We start from the raw sequence: 17,343 nt of genomic DNA on the forward strand, positions 1-17,343 counted from the left end.
CCGGGCGGCCCCGCGGGGAGCGGAGCGGAGGGGGCCGGGCCGGGGCCGGGGCCGCTTCCTCCGCAGGCAGCGCCCGCCCGCCGCGCGACGCCCGCGGGAAGTGCGGGGGCGGGGGGTGGCCCACGGCCGCGCCTCCCGCCCCGCCCCCCACCCGCCCCCGCCCCCGCTCCCGCCTTCCTCACCGGCTCGGTGCGGGGGCCGTCATGTCAGAGTGGGGGAGTTACTGGTGTGCACCGGGCAGCAGCCGGCCGGCTGCCCCTACCCCGGCAGCCGCCCCTCCGCTGCGTGCTTGGGGCTTTCCGCCTTCCTCTCCGCTGTCTCCTCTGCCTTTGCCAGCAGAACAGGCCGGGGCCGGGGGAAGAAGCGCTTTTCCCAGCCTCCGAGCAGCAGGGCGGGCCGGGACGCGGCAGTCGGGCTGGGCGGCCCCGGGGCAGGCAGCCCGGGATACACCGATAATGCCCGTCCCGTCCTGGCGGCCGCGCTCCTCGCAGTCTGGGGGAGGCTTGAGGGTGGGGGCGATAAGCGACCCCTGGGCACCCCCTGCCTGGCCCCGGGTCTCCCCCGTTCCCGCCCTCCCGGGAGAGGACAGCCCCCGCGGAACGGGGCGAGGAGCGGAACGCCGCCGGGCTCCCTCCCAACCCCAGGGGAGCTTTGTCCGCACGCCTTGCCAAAAGCCGAGTTCGTAAACAGCACCGTGCATCTCCTCTGCCCTCCAACGGGCTCTTCTTTAACTGTAAAGATGCAGCGAGAGGGTAATCACACTCCCAAATTCCGCCCACCGGGATCCGCACTTCGAGACAGCGCGGGCTCTGACCTGGCCCGGGGGAGGTGTCAGCTCGCACCCCCGCCCCTCTCCCCCCGCCTGGGGGTGGGTGAACGGACCCCATCGGCGTGGAGGGGAACGGACTTTCGGGGCGGTGAGCCTCTGCCCAGGCTGTGCCCTGCTGCTCTGTCTCTTCTCTTGGCATGTATCTTCATTTATTCAAAATATGTTAGCGAGGCTGATGAGGATTCTGCACGACTTATGTTCTGCAGAGAAAAATCCTCCATTATTGTCTAATCTCATTTCTACACCTGCCAATTTCCCTCACCCCCTTCCTTTCCTCAGAGCACTAATTAATACACAACTGCCTTGGCCACACCATGTCCACCAAAAATGTGCACTGAATTAAATGCTGTGCTTCTGTGCCATCTAACTCTTTGTATCTGCTAATCATATCCTTAATTAATAGAGTTATTAGCTGGTTTTAAACGTTGAACTTTTAGTTGTTGGGTTTTTTTAAAAAAACTACAAGTTAGCAATTTTCAAATGTGATCATGTCTTTAATTGCACAGAAATAAGCCTCCATGATCCCTAACCCTTAATCTGCCTATTTTAGGGTTTCTTATGGCTGCTTATCCTGATAGTAGAGCATCTTCCCTGTGAAATCAGCCTTTTAAGGCATATCAAATTAGTTTCCAGATTACCGTCAGTTAAAAAAAAAAAAATTAGGCCAAAGAACACAGAAAAATGTGTGAGTTACCAAAAGGTATGCAGCACTGGCTTTGTCAGAAAGACATCCCCAGGAGCTCTGACTCCCATTTCCTATGCTGAACAGCTATCTACACTGACAATTAAAGTCCAAATATTTGTGGTATTGAAGGATTATTTGACAAAGATTTTATTGTTGTTGTTGTTGTTAGGAAACGATGCTCTGGTAAGATGCTTTGAGGGCAATATTTTCCAGAAATTATTTCCCACCCCTATTATCTGGGTTGTTAGAAGCTCCAGTGAGTATTTCAGGGTAATGCTCCTAATGGAATAGTAGAGGTTTTTAAATATCTCATACACAGATCTCACCATCATTTCTTGTTTGGGAAGGAAAAAAAGGTCAAAATTAAACCACATGCCTCTTGCCACAGACCATCACCCCCCGACAAATTCCCTCCCATTTGACTTCTGCACAGGTCTAAAGATAACAACCTTTCAGACTTCTCTGTGGGGGAGAGGGACTGTGTGCATAAGAACTCAAACCCACTTCAATTATTAATAAATATATTTACACAAGAACAGTTTCCCTTTAGGGGAAACACGAGTTACTCATGCAATTACTTGGGTTATATTGACTCAACACGGTCAAAAGCCAGGATCTAATCACTTAAATACAGGGAGCATAAACATCTATTTATTTATGGGGGTTTATCTCCCAAATAACTACACAGCACTGCGGATTCTTCTCATGCACCGGGATGCCCAGGTTTGACTTGGCAGCAGGGCCAAACACCAGCAGCAGGGACCCCCTGGTAGCCTAGAGCTGGCACCTGGAGTAGAGCAGCCAGCTTTGTGTCCTTTCTTGTGACACAGGGAGGGCCTGACTGGGGCATGGGGTAGCTGCCCCTCCTCTGCCCTGCAGAGATGAGCCCTGAGCCATCACCAGGTGGATGCTCAGTGCCCCTGCAAAGGAATAGCCAACACACCTCCACCACCCTGGAGCCATTGTGCAGGTATCAGAAGGTCCCTCTGTTCCCCTCCAGGCAGCCAATCCTCTTTTTTTTTTTTTTTTTCCCCCCTCTCCTCTACTGTCTTTTAAGTGTGTTTTTCGGGTCATTTTGTATATGAGTGCAGGGCAAGCTGGCACAAGGCCCTTAAGGTGTGTTCACAAATGCTAAGCAGATGTGTGTTGAATACTTTTGGCCACTGTCTTTCCTGCTCAGCAACCCAAACTGATAACAACCATTGACTAGCTGTGCAGGACCAGGGCAGGGGTCCAAGTCAAGCTTTTTCCCCATCCAGAAGGAGGCTGCTAGCAGCTAACCAAGAGAAGAGGGTAAGAGCCAGGTGAGGGCAGAGCAATCCTGCTTGGTCTCTACAGGCTTAGCCCACACGACAGGACAGGGCTCTCCCTGCAATAGTATTTCCACGTGGAGAGGATCCATGTACTGGGGGAACACGAGGAGCTGAGAAGCGCTTCGGCACAGAGCAATCATTGCCTGCACAAGAGCTGTGCTCTGATCACAGCACTCATCTGCTGCTCTCCTGACTGCCACCCTCGCCCATACAGGCATTAGTACCATCAGGTTGGATGCATCAGCAAAGTGCTGGTGAAGGCGCTTCAGAGCACTCAGAAATAACAGAAGGCTTGGACGTTGACTGATTAGCAATCCTCAGTAAGTTTTTGGGTAAAAACGGAAGGAGTCCCTGTGTTACTCTATATGGCAGGCACTGCTCAAGAGAAGGCAGCCATATTGTCATTCCTATTATTACTCATGATTTAGCACACTAGGAGTCTGCTAGGTGCTTAGCAGAAAGATTAAGGCAAGGTCCCTTCCCAAATGTCCTTTAATCTAAACACATGCTCCGGTGTGGTCCCAGCCTTCCCTGCAAATGGCTGTATCAGGAATCACACCGGTCAGGCATGCTCCACTGCCACCCTGCTGCTGGCCTCCAGCCCTGCTCTGAGCAAGGATGTAAGGGATTTATGGGGACCTCAAGCCCTTTCTGAGTAAAATCACATTTTTTTTTCCTCAAGTCTCTTTGTTTCAAAAGATCAACCTTTCGCAGCCCAATATAGAGCATTGCTCCCTTCAGAGTACGTAATGCAGTCATAACCCTGTCTGCTGCCTGCAGCTGGCTGACGCGTTCACCATGAGGGATTCGCCTCCAGAGAGGAGCTGTGCAGACAGAGGCTGTGAGCATGAAAAGGTCTCCTCCTAGGTTAATGATGGATTCAGTGCTGGTGAAAGTTCATGCACACAATAGTGGCAGGATTTTCCAGACCAGGAGGTTTATCACAAAGCAATAACAAAACCATGTCTTTTGTAGCCTGTGCTGGGGTTTGACCCAGGCGCTGTGGGTGGAGAGCTGGCATGCAAAAACAACAGGTTCCCCAGTTTCCCGCAGATCTCCCTGGTGACCTGTTGCTTTTATTTTCTTTAGAGGCTTAGAAAGGGTTCAGCTTTAACACACACACCCCCGCCCCAGCTTCGCAGCAGTCAGGGCTGGAAACATGGCTGGTGTGTCTCCACTCAAATGTGTCTCCATCTTTGCTCTGTGGGAAACTTAGCATGTGCTGTGGCTAGAGGAGGGGTGAAGATCCTTCAAGTTCCTGCCTTGCTGCACTAAGTCTCTAGTCCCTGCCTATCCCCTGTCCCCACAGACCATGCTCTGGTCGATGCACCGTCTTTGCACCATTTTGCCTGGACTGACCTTGCAGGGTCTGGTGATCCCCCAGGGCTGATCCCCTGCTCACCTGCAGCATTCAGCTCTTGCTGGAACATCAGCAGCACCAAGGCCCCAGGTTGGCAGTGTCTCCTCTGTGCCAGGCCACCAGCACCAGCCCAGTGCTCCTGCCTGCCTTCCAGCAGCAGAGGATGCAGAACTTAGCTCCCAGCAAAGGAAAGGAATGCAACATAAAGCACAGCATCCCCTCATGGGATTTACAGTGAGGGTCATGCTGATTCTTCAAAACAAAGCACGGCTGCATTGGAAGCCAGCCTGGCTTTTACCCCAAGATTCACACATGAAGGCCCCAGCTGACCCAAACTGCAGGCTGCTCCTACCAGCTCTGCTCAAGCATCCTCTGCCAAAAGCCCAGAGGAAGTTTTTCCTTATGAAACTAGGCAGGATTGTGCCATGCTTCTCACAATATGCTGGCTTTCCAGTGAGCATTTGCTCAATATGTGCTCCAGCAGCCAGGCCACCATTACCCGTTAACAGAAACAAATGGGGAAGAGGGAAAGCTCACAACACAACAATTGCTTTCAATTAAAGGAAATATCTATTGCCAAAATATGTCAGCGGGATTTGACAGACTATATTTTTAATTGTGTACTACTGAAGAACTGGTTGCACTAAAATGCAGCTTAAACAGAGACTTAATCCTCTTCCCTTCCTTCCCACAGTATAATCACCAGGCTGTAAATATATTAATACAGCCCACACTAACCTAGTTAATCCAAACCAATTTGATTTACCTCAGTGGCTTCAACCTGAATCTCTCCCATGTTCACCAGGGTTGTTGAGGCTTCAATGTCAATGCTCATTATGTGCTTTGAAGTGAAAGGGTTAAATGTGATCAATCATATTGTTTGTTTTGCACACCTTAGTACAAACCTAAGTATTTTGCTTTAATAGTAGGTTTCACTGAGCTCTGAGTCAACTCTGTGTTTAGTGTGTCCAGCTCTAAGCATCTCTGGTCTCCACCATGCTGAACAGAGCAGACCCTAGACCAGCTTCAGATGTTCCCTCAGCATGGCAGGGCCCATTGACAGCTATCTGCAGCTCCAGGAGGAATCTTTGATGCAGGGCACCCAGCAGCACGTGTTTCACATTGCCTCTGATAGCTCCCTCTCGTTATAATGTCACTCATGGGTGTCATCTGGTTTTGTATATTTTTGGACACATTGTAAATAGTGTGATCTTGTTCTTGACATTTCCCATTTGACCCCAACAGTCCTAAAGGTTTATGCATGTCTCATGAGCAGTCAACACATTCATCAATCTTGGAGATAACCCAGAAGTTGGAAGTCACACACACAGATGTATTAAAAAAAATAATATATATATATGTGCACATACACATTTAAAGTTCCAGCAAGTCCTACACTGGACAAGTTGCAGAATTTTTAATTCTCTAGCCAAAAAGAACTTCAGTTGTTGCATGAAACTTTGCATCTGTTTTACACTAAGACTTAATCAGGCTCCTTTAGTGGTACTTTTCACCTCCAGGGTCCTCTCATGCACTGGGTTTATCTTTCGATCAATGTTCTTCTAAGTGATGGCTGTTTGAGACTGGGTTTCAAAAAAACAAAACCAAAATAACCCAAAAGCAAAACTTACTTCTGGTTTCAATCAAAACTGTTGATCAATTGCCTTACTCATTTCAGCCTCATTTTAGCAGTGTTTAGGCTTCTCTGCACAGCACTCACAAAGCAGTTGGGGGCCAGTCCCTGAGCTCCAGGCACACACAGAGCAATTCCCATCTCACAAATGCCCCCAGTGATTTTATAAAGCTATTTTCTAGGCAGTTTAGTATTCATCACTAGCAGGGTTAACAGTGTGGCCCATAAAAAACACTGTCTGTATTTAAGCTCATACCTGGGCTGCAGAATGGAAGGTCATGTTGTTCCCAACAGATCTCTCTGGCACCTATCTGACACCAATTTTCCCTGGCAAAACCAGAACTGCACTCACAGGGCCCTGCCCTCCAGAAGAGTGGCAGGATCTGGCCCAGTGGCACACACAGAATGTTGAATAAATATTACTGGTTAAACTAGTAATTAACCCGGCATTTGAAATAAAGAGATCTCACATTTTCTACTGGTTGATGCAAATGAGCGTTGATTATGAACATCTCATGCCTAAATTACACCTTAGAGAATCCAAATAACACAGTGGGCCTTGCCTGATTATTCCAATGAAAACAGGGCAGACAAATGAGTGCAACTGACAACTTCTTTCACTCATTAGCTTCTGCCTTGCTTGGAAACTGTTGCAGCTGGACATTCATACAGGGTTTTGAGCGTAAATGTACCTCTTGCCTCCCAGTCTGGCACTATGTAGCAAACCTGTTTGCCATGCTTTCCAAGACAGAAAGTATGGAAGAGAAAAGAGAGGAAGAGGAAGAGAAAGGGGGGAAAAGGAGGGAAAGAAAGATGGGGGAAAGAAAGAGGTGGGGAAAAAAGGGGGTGGGAAAAGAGGAGGGGAAAAGGGGGGGGGGGGGGGGAAGGAAAAGAAAAAAAGAAAAAGAAAAGGCTTGTTAGTGGTCAGCATTTGAAATGCACATTGCATTCCCAGACAATCATTAAGAAACTGGTGGTCAATACTTTAGTGATTGTGCTGGGGTCTCACATTTAATCAGCGTCAGATCTAAAAGCTTTGATCCTAGGCAAGAGATTAAGAAAGACAGCATATAAAAATATATCCCTTTCCCTAAGCAACCTCAGTTGTTGCATGAAACTTTGCATCTGTTTTACACTAAGACTTAATCGGAACAGCTCCTGACTGGAGCATTTTGTTAGAGAATCAGACAAAAAAAGCTGATGCCTGCTTCCTCCTTTCATGTTCATAACCTCCATGAGGCAGAGGGAGGTGAGAGGGAAGCATCAGAAGAAGCAACTGGAGAATGAATGGATTTAGGAAACACTAATGAACCAAGGAAGGTGGTCCCAGCACAGCTGTGGGTAGCATTAGGTCTCCATGAACTCTGTGAAATTAGAGCTTGGTGGAGGTGCTGGACCTGAACATTGTGAATATTGCCCACCAGCCATAAACCAGCAGTCAGCCAGGTGCCCATGTGAGCTCTGCTGCTGTAGCACCTGATGATCCTCACCCAAGGGATCCATCAGCATGCTGCAGTCACTACAAACATGCTGAATTTTAGCCCCTCTGCCCCTGCTGCCAAGGGGTGGGCTCTGCCTGCTGGAACAGCAGGTTTGTGTGCAGCACGGGAGCTGGGATTTGAAAGCAGCAAATGCCTTCATGGCAGCTTCACCAGCTCATCCTCACATATGCTGTTTACCGGGACTGCAGTTCGGCTGATGTGGAAAGCTCCCTGCTGCAAGGCCAGCTTAGTAATTTGTTGGGAAGAGCTGAAGGTTTTGGCTGGCTGCTCGGGACCGGGAGGGGTTTCAATTGCATGCTGATCAGCACTGATGTTAGCAAATGCCAACAGAGCCACACACCAGACAGATTGCAAGGTGGCCACACAGATCCCTGGCTCTGTGCATATCAGAGAGAAATAGCAGTGTGCTAAGGAAGGGTTAGGAAAAGGCATCTGCATTATACCTTTGCATTTATTGCCCCCCTCCTCTTTGCAAGATGTCTAATGGTGCGACACTATTGAAGAAAACAAATAATTCTTTTCATTCCAGGAGGGCTAATTGAGACCTTAAAGCTAGACATATGATCACGCACCTTCCTGATTTGAGAAAGCAAGAGAACAGGGCACTTCTCTTTCAAGCAGCAAAATAGAAGACCCTTTACACTTAGGAAAAACAAATCTCCGTCTCCTGCTGTGGAATAATTGATTAATAAATTTTTACCAGCTGTAACATTCATCTGCACATTTAAAATCATCTTCTGAAAGTCTACTTGTCCACAGTGAGTACTACTTTTGATGGGTGAGTAATTTGTATCTGTGGAGGGTTTTATGTTTGGTTCATACCTTTGCTGCTTGGGATAATGTGCAGTGAGAGTCTGCCTACTTTGCATAATTGTGTGTTTTAACTATGTATCAAGGGAACTCAGAGTCCGGGGTGGGTAATTTCATTTTTATTGTTATTAGTGGCAACTGAAAAAAAAATCCAAAACAAAAAAATCAAGTAATGGTCTGATCATTTGATTTTTCTCAATATTATCCCAGTAAAGGATGCAGAAAACAATGTGATTGTGGGGCTGGGAAATTTCCATGGCAGGTTTTCAGGTGCTTCCTACAAATGTGTCCCTAGAGGTCAAGTGCTTGTGATTATTGGAAAGAAAATGTCTTGATTTTTCTTTCCTTCTTTGGCTTCCTTCACCTAATGGCTCCTTAAGATGCTGCAATCCACATTTTTCTTTACAGAGTACAAGAAATAGCATCCCTTGTTTTCACACTTCAGAGCAGAGAGAAAAGAGACCTTTTGGAAAACAGATTGTATGACTGATCACACCCCCAATCATTTCAGACCATGTTAGTCAGGTGTGAAAACAAAAACACATTTTATGTTGACCAATTCACTCCATTCTATTAAATTAGAACTAGTTATTAGCTGGTGAAGAGTGATAAACATTTCCAATCAAGAACTGGGGCAAAGGGGGTGTCATATCTTATATCCCCTTTCCTCCCTCCCCCCTGCTTTCCAGCATTTTCCCTCCAGAGATTTTGGTGTGAAACCAGCTCACATGACAAATTAAAGTGATTCATAACCCAGCCGCAGTCCCTGTTGACAAGCCCCATCATAAAGCAATCATGCAGATTTTATGCACCAGGGAAGGAGCCTGGGCAGCAGCAGAGATGCCAGGCACAACTTGGCTGGGTTCACCCACTGCACGTGAAGGCCAAATGGCTGTCACTTGACAGCAGTTAATAATGTGGTTTTAAAAGGGATATTTTCCCAGCTAAATTGAATTTCCAAGACATAACCATGAATCTTCATCCTTATCTTTTTGTCTGATTTTTTTTTTTCTCTCCTAGCAGTCTTTGAAGACACAAACCAGGATCGTACAGATAAAACCCACAGTATGGTTCATTCTGGCAGTGGCTTATCAATCATTGTTAATTAACTTGGTGGATCCATAAACTAGACAATTCAGCAGCAATTTTATTTTCACCACCACCAAGTTAGACAAAGCTTGGTGGCAGTTCCAGATGTGCCAGGCTGTCCCCTGAAGGCAGCACAGCAACTGTACTGGGGTAGAGCTCAGCCTGCACATGGACATAGGCATTACCTCCACTTCTCCCCAGTTCCTGCCACTTCATCTCTCCTCCTTTAGGAGTATGGATTTTAATACAGGTTTCCCTTTATTTTCTTACAAACTTAAAGCACTATTGCCTGCAGAACAAAAGGACCCACAGTTACCCCCAGTGTCCAACCAGCTTCGCTGGCCATTGCACCATTTTTCACAAGCACCAATTTATACTCCCCACTAAGATCATCCAGCCTGACCTTCTGCTTTCCCTCCTGTGCCCAGATGAGGGTTCTGGAAGCCTCATTCCCTGGGGGACACTATATGAGGCTTGCACTGATTTTTCAGGCTCTGATCCCTGGGGGTCACCCAGCTGCATCAGCAGGACCTCCTGTGCCACCTCATGGTGACCACAGTGCCCTGGAAACCCCGAGTCATGGATACTGGCAGCTCTTCCCCAGCTTCAGTTGCCCAGGATGGCAGAGGCACAACTGGCTTGTGGTGCTGTGGCTGTAACATCTGAAGACCCACCCAGCAAGAGAAGGACATCCCAGCAGCTTCTTACAAACCTATCCCTCACTCACTGAATTCCCAGCATCTCTGAAGGGTGCATCCAGCTCTTCATAGCCCACCTATGGGACCCACCAGCCCATGCAAGGACCTTCCCTTGAGCTTACCTGATGTTGGTTCTTGTGGCCATGGGACCCAACTGTTTGGCTGCAGATGAAGCTGTGGTGCCTCAGGCCAGGAGAGGCTGTCACACACACGCTCAGGTGGCACCAGAGGCCCTGGACACACAGTATTGGCTGAGCTAATGGCTCCACACAAACAGGGGCTGAGACTGCACCTCCCCTGACCTCCACAGCACAGGAGAGGAGGAGGCTCCGCCCCAGCCCACCCAGAAGGCAAATCCAGAGGCAGGGCTGGAGGGCAGCACCTACAGCAGAGCCCAGGAGCCCGAAGCTCCCCACCCTGGCTTTAATGAGCCTGGGAGCCCCAGGTGGGGCTGTTCAGGGCTGTTAGGGATCATCAGAGCCTGACACCAAGGCTGCATCCAAGGTAACAGGGTGTCAGACAGGCTCCCTTGTCCCATTCAGGGGGCCCTGATGGTGCAAGAGGGAATGAGAGGTCTTAGTTATGCACTCCCCTGTGACGGAGACACCAGCATCCTTGATGGGCAACTGGACCTTTCTAGACCCTCCCCAGACCACTGGAGGGTCTAAAACGTTAGGAGTATCTTGTCCAGACCTCAAATGTTGTGTTGCGCTGAGTGGGTGGTGGCTGCTCTGCAAAAACCCCAGAGGAAGAGGTACATAGAGGTATTTTCAGCAGTGCCTCTGCTGAGGGAGAAAAGCAGCAGCAAAAATGCAGAGGAGGAAAATGAAGAATTTCAAAATAATGACCTACACTGGTTTTGACTCCAGAGTAGATGAAGGGAAAGGAGCTGGGATCTGCTCCCATCAGATGGAAGCAAATTGGACTGTTTCCCAGCCAGATTGGCCCCAGCTGGAAAAGACAGAAAGAAGGCAAGGCTGAAGATTGTTCAAGTAGGAGAACAGCATCTCTGAGATACCAGGCATTTTCAAGAAAGCCAGATTAGATATATTATCAAATCAACAGCATTAGACATGGCTGGCAGTATTGGAGGAGCCAAGAGACAGAGCTTGTCAAAGCTGATAGTAAATCAAAGTGGAAAAGCAACCAGGCTCCATGGGATTTTTTTTCTCAGCATGACAAAAATTGCCCTCTCCCCCTGCCTGCAGGGCTGAGGGGACACAATGGGGGCTGGTGGGGCCTTAAACATTTCTCCCACCTCTCAAAGAGACTTTAAACTGGTGTGACTCCCTGGGAGAGTGAGGAACCTGCCCATCCCTTACCAGAGGAATGTAGGAGGAGGGTCCAAGCACCAGCATGGGGCAGTCTGGGCCTCATGTGTGCAGAGGAGCAACTTGTGCCCAGCTGTGGACACCCCACAAGGCCCTTCAGTCCCCATGCTCCTGGTGGAGCAGCCCAGCTTCTGACAGAGCCCAGGGGGCTCAAGAGTTCTGTCCCTAGACCTACCACCTGTGCTACCACCTGTGCTGTCACCTCAGGGGTGTCTGTCCACCACCCTGCACCTAGCTGGAAGAGGATTGCTCTGCCAGGCTGCTTGGCAGGCAGCCCTGAAGATTAATTAATGAATCCTTAGCCAGAGCTTCGAGCATCTGTTAGACTCTTCCTTGGTGAAAAACTTCAGCCCTCCCCAGAGCTTCTGTCTTTGAAAGAAGATGAATTTCCTACATGTTGTGACCATCACCTGCACTGTCTAAAATTCTCAGGGTTTCCAGACACTCCAGTCAAAAAAATCAAACAGCCTGGATGAGAGCCCCCAAGACCAAAGCCAGCAATATGAGGAAAAACACAAGCACTAATTAAAGTTGGTTTACTCCTCCTAAGAAGTCAGAGGGGTGTGTGTGGGAGAGGGCGGTGCATAGGGGAGTAGAGATGTGACCTGGAAAGTTACTGAAACTGCTGGTGATGGAGGAGACAGAGCAAAGCAGCCAGTGGCTGCTCTTCTGGGCTTCTGGAGGGGAGCTGGCATTAGGACCTCCTTCAGCATTCACCAGCAGCCATGGTGGGGGGAAAAGAAGCAAGTCAGAGCTGAAGTGTGCTAACAGAGAAGTGCAAACAGCACCGTTAAAAGCCGTGGTCTGGCTTTGGACTTCAGGGATGGCCACAAGGAGTGGGAAAAGGAAGTGTGACAAGAAAAAAGAGCTCATCTCTGATCTCTGCCCCCACTCCTGGCCCAATGTCCACACCCACGGGGTCAGACACCAGCTCTGGGGAGCAAAACCAGGGGCTGCTCAGCATAGCCTCAAGTGAGCTCCAGGGCTCTCAGCTGTTGTTGGGACCTTCCAGGTCCTCAGTCTACACCTGGAGCCTGGACATGGCCGTGCCTGGCATCACTGTGGGAAGCACTTGGGGCATGACTAGCACTTTGTCCCTACTCCCCTACTGCACCCATGAGCTGCCAGTGGCCAAGTCAGAGCCAGGGCCTCAGTGAAGCCACTGACTGTGCAGAGGCACCCTGCACGGACCCCTCCCATCCCATCCATGGGAGACATCTCAGTAAGGGGAAACTCCAGTGTGAAGCCTTCTGCTCTAGTGCTGCAGCTGGGAGGACTGTCACAGTCTGGGCTGGCCTGTCCTGGCCTGTCTGTCCCTGGGCCTGTGGCTCTCCTGGATGCCTCTATCTGAGGGCACAGCATCCCCTCCGCAGCTGAAACTCACCATCACCCTTCTGAGACCCTGAATGATAGCAGGTACCCCATGCACATGCTTAAAGGGAAATCTTAAAAATAGAAAGCTGTGGAGAGTGTGTCAGCTCTTCCAGGTGCTATAGCTGCTATAAAATCAGCATGGAGCTCAAGCCAAGCCAGCTGGGAGGGACTTGGGCTGTACACACACAGCCCCCTGGCTGGTGTGAGGGGACCCTGCAGCACCTCTGTGCTGTGCTCGGGATGGGTGCCCACACCAGGCTGCTCTGACCACCCTGGGCAGTGCTAGGGTGGGCACCCACTGTCCTCGGGGGTGAGGCACCACTAAGCCCTGCACAACAGTGCTGGAATCCAGAGGCAGAGGAAACAAATTGAGCATAATTAAATAAAACCCCTTTTGTAACTCAGATAGCAGCAATCTATCTACTCCACTGCCATTATCACTCCTGTTCACTGCTTTGTCTGTGTGTAAAACACGTTTAGGTTAGTCTAGCAAGAACTATTATCTCGACTGCCAACCCATTCCTTGCCCATGTTTCAGTATCAAACATGGGGACTGGGCAAGTCCATCTTTCCCTCTTCTTTTCATTCACTTTGTGCTTATCAGCCAGTGCAGTGCTTTACACAGCAGCTGGCTCCAGATCTCCCTGTGAACGCCCAGGGCAGGGATGGCTGCACTGACATGGTGCTTTACTGCTGTCGTGTCCCCAGAGAACCTCCAAACCTCATATGATTTTTTTTCCCATATTTTTTGTTAGGATTCTACACTGCACCAGAGAAAGGCACCTTTGTGTGTGCTGTCTGCCTGAGGACCCAAGCCCCGGGGCAGCCCCCGCCAGCCTGGCTCCTCTCCACCGCCGGGACAGGACAGCAAACAGGACAACACATTGTCCAGGAGCCGGAGGAGACATCAAGCCCCAGGGGCCACGACTGCCAGATGCACACCGCACCCCAAATAGAGCAGGAGCGGGTCAGACCCTTGTGCCCAACGCAGCCTCTGCAGTTGAGGACACGAGGAGAAGCATGCCACCGAATTTTCATCGACTTCAGCCCCACTATGAGGAAAGGAAAGCTCTAGAGCAGACAAACGGTTCATTTTCTCTGTAATCACAGCTCCAGCCTGCAGCCTGGCACGACTGCTGGTTTGAGAGCCACCAACCCGTTCTGTGCTCTGGCACAGCCCCCCCGGAGCCGGTCCCGGCGTCGCCACCGACAGAGACCGCCAGGGGGCGACATTGACCGCGGGAGGCTGCGCAGAGCGGAAAGCGCCAGGAGGGGGCGGCAGAGAGACAGCAGGGGAGGGGCGGGCGTGTGACCCACCCCGGGAGGCTCAGCTCCGCTCGGGGAAGCGTGCGGCGCTCGGCTGGGGCGGCTCTCGCGTTCTTTGGAGAATGATAAATTAGATTAGGTGTATTAGAAGTCTTTTCGTTAAACCCTCGGTAATTAAAACGATTTAGATGAGAGTGGTTCAGCACATGTCCCGGCCTTGGGCCCGTGAATGGCCGCTGGCAGCCCCTGTGTGGTGGGGCTCATCCCGGCCCCAGGCTGTGGAGAGAAAATGGGGTTCCCGTGGCTCCGGAGGGTCACTTGCTTTGCATGTCCCTACAGCTCTCCAGCTCCCCTCCCTGCCAGCACTCTCACCCGCCCGCTCACAGTTTTGGGGTGTCGGGGTCCACCCACTTCGTCCCAGCTGTGAGGGAGGGAACACAGCTGATCCCACCTTACAGTCCGCAGAAGGGAGAGGGAAACGCAGACCGGACCAAAGCAGGAGCAGAGCTAATTGAAACAGGCAAAAGATATCTTCAGAAGGTTTTTGGAAGGAACACAAAGTTCCCAAGCAGTTTGGGACAGCACCTTGGGCACATGCAGGGCATTGTCACTGCCTTGGGATGCAGGAGATGGAGAGCAGGAGGATCAGAGGGATGTAATTTCCTTGAAGATGCTTTCTGCCAGTTGTTCTTCACCACTGACAAATGACTAGCTCCTCATATGACCACTGTTGTCTTCTCAGGATCCCTCCCCAACATGAGCAGGACACTCATTTCACAGACACCCCACTTAGCTCTCAGGGTGTGCCTGAGGATGAGCTGTGCTTCCTGTGTCACAGTTCCTTCCACAGCAAACCAATAAGCTCCCCTCCACCCTTCCCCAGATCCACTCCAGCAGTCTCCCCTCAAAGGACATTTCCTGCAAGGCCAAAGATGAATGGGAGCTGTCTTGACCCAGTGCTCATGTTCATGCTAAAAGGATGTGAGCAGAAGAGCAAGTTGGTGTCACCCTCACACGCTGCTCTGTGCTGGTCGGGCTCCCACTCCCTACCTGCCGTAGCTCATGTTAGACATAAAAGTGTTCTTGCAACAATGAAAATCGGAGGCACGGATATCCTCCAGGCTGTCATAGCAGATACCTGGCAGTTTACCCCTGTGGGATTTAAGTGTAGTGGAGGAACTTCTGAACTCCTTCGTATCTCTTGCCTGCAAGGTCAATGCACCAGGGAGGGAGGCTGAAGGCACTCCACAGCTGTCCTGTTTCTACTCTCTCTTCAGGCAGAGGTCCCTGTTTTGTTCCCTCGGGCCATAGCTGGCACAAGGCACTAAGCGGTGACTCCTGCTCCCAGGTTCAGAGATCTGCCTTTCTCCAGTGGGGGAAGCTCAACTGAGGCTACCAAGCCACTAACCAACATTGTCTTTTAAAGGAGAGAGTGGCTTTAGTGCTTGTTAAGAAACAACAAGAAGACAGGTATCTTGTGGCAGGGAGCCATACGTTTGCCCAGATTTCCACATCAGTGTGTTGCGATTGGCCTGGGAGAAAGTCTGCTCCAGTCACAAAAATCAGCCAATTCTTTGCCTCCACTGTGGAAACCTAGCTTAGCCCTACCCATGCCACATCCCTGTTTGTCTCCGAGGACCTGGGTGGAGCTATCAAACCACTTCCCACAGACTAACAAAAGAGCTGAGTAATGACTCCTAATCCTCTAAATGATGGGATTAAAACTGTTGACATTTGAGTAAAGGACACTGCTTTCACCCTTGGTCATTGAGCCTCTTGGTGATCCCCACACATTCAACAACCACACTGTGTCTAACCAGCATCTACCAGGAGACTGCCCCAAAAGAACCCAGAAACTTCACAACCAGCATCCATGTTCTACTTTGAGCCAGACAGCTCAAACAAAAGCAGCTCCCTGAACACTTCATCCATAACCTCCTTGAATTTGCATGCTGGTTGTAGGGAGACTATGGGGAGAAAAAGATCACCAACAGCTGCTTTTGCTTTTTGATCTTGCTGGTTTTCTAGCACTTGCATCTTTTTTTCTGAAAGCAGAGAAAATTACTCATTTCCCCTTGAGAAAAGTGTCTCGGGCTGTCCCAGGCATCATGTGGGATGAAGGGAATGGAGCAGCACTGCATTCCTCCTCTGCCCACAGAGACTGAACAATGCAGCCTTATTATTCTCAGGTGGTGTGTGGCTGATGACAGGATGAAGCTTGATGATTGGATCTGTGAAGAACTCGCTCAAATTTTAAGTGCTCAGCCCAGTTTTAACACACTCCTCTGTTTTTTTCCTGACTACCTCCCCACCCCTTTAGAAGCACACAAATCAGGCCAGTGTTAATAGCTGAGGTCTTTATTTAAAGTTTTTTATATACAGTAAAAGTGTCACAGATAAATCTGCAACAATCAGACAAGACAAATGTAAATCTCTCTCAACAATTAGCAGCTTAAGATCTATAAACTACAGTGTTACGTTCACAAGTGTCATATCTGTACTTTTCAACCCGTGCAAGTGAGTTTTTCTGTTTATTTTTTTACACTTTAAAAACACACTCACAGTTAAGTCAATTGCCTACTACTATACCACCTGGCATACACAACACAGACACACAGGGTTTGAAACTCTTTAGCCACGTTCAGAATTCATTTAAAAACTGGCAACACTATCCAATCTTGAACCCTTTTGTAGCTTGGCTTCTTTTGTTATAATGATGCTTTTTTAATTTAAAAAAACAAAAAAACAAAAAAACAAAAAAAACCCCACAAAGCTGACAGTACTTTTCTGTCCCAGTGCAGCACTTACAAAATTCAACATTTCATTTGAACACATCCTAAGAGCTCATGGGATTAGGGTGAAATAATTGCTGTCAGCACGCTCAGTATTACTAAACTAACCTAATGAGACTGAGAGAAAAGAGAACTTTATAAAACTTGAAACAATAAATTTTGAAGCTTTTTTTTTGCATCAATATTTTCTTCTTTAAACTGAAAAAAAAAATGTGGGAAACAGATAAACTTCATTTGAACCATAGAATTTCAATGAAGAGCTGCTACTTTTTAAACTAACAGTCCATTATATTCTTTCCTTTATAGGCCAAGTTGATACGTGCTAAACATATCTAAACAATTTCAGAATCATTTCAACTCTGAATATTTTTCCCAAAACATCCTGCAACTCAAAGATGGTCACTAAAAAGGCCAGTAAAAGGTACTCACACACTCGAATCCATGGCAGAAACCGTCTTCTACAAGTCATCCAGAAACACTTCATCAAGAAAGCAAACACAACCACTTACAAGGAAAGGGAGCCTTAAAGCTAGAATCACATTTCCAACAATATAATCATCACAGACCTTCAAGCTGAAGAGGGAGGAAAATCCCACAATGTTCCTCTAATGCAGAAGGCAAAACACATGGCAGTTCTTTTAGGATATGAAAAGTGGATGCA

The sequence above is a fragment of the Calypte anna genome, chromosome 12 (genome assembly GCF_003957555.1).
Source record: "Calypte anna isolate BGI_N300 chromosome 12, bCalAnn1_v1.p, whole genome shotgun sequence".
Classification (NCBI taxonomy): Eukaryota; Metazoa; Chordata; class Aves; order Apodiformes; family Trochilidae; genus Calypte; species Calypte anna.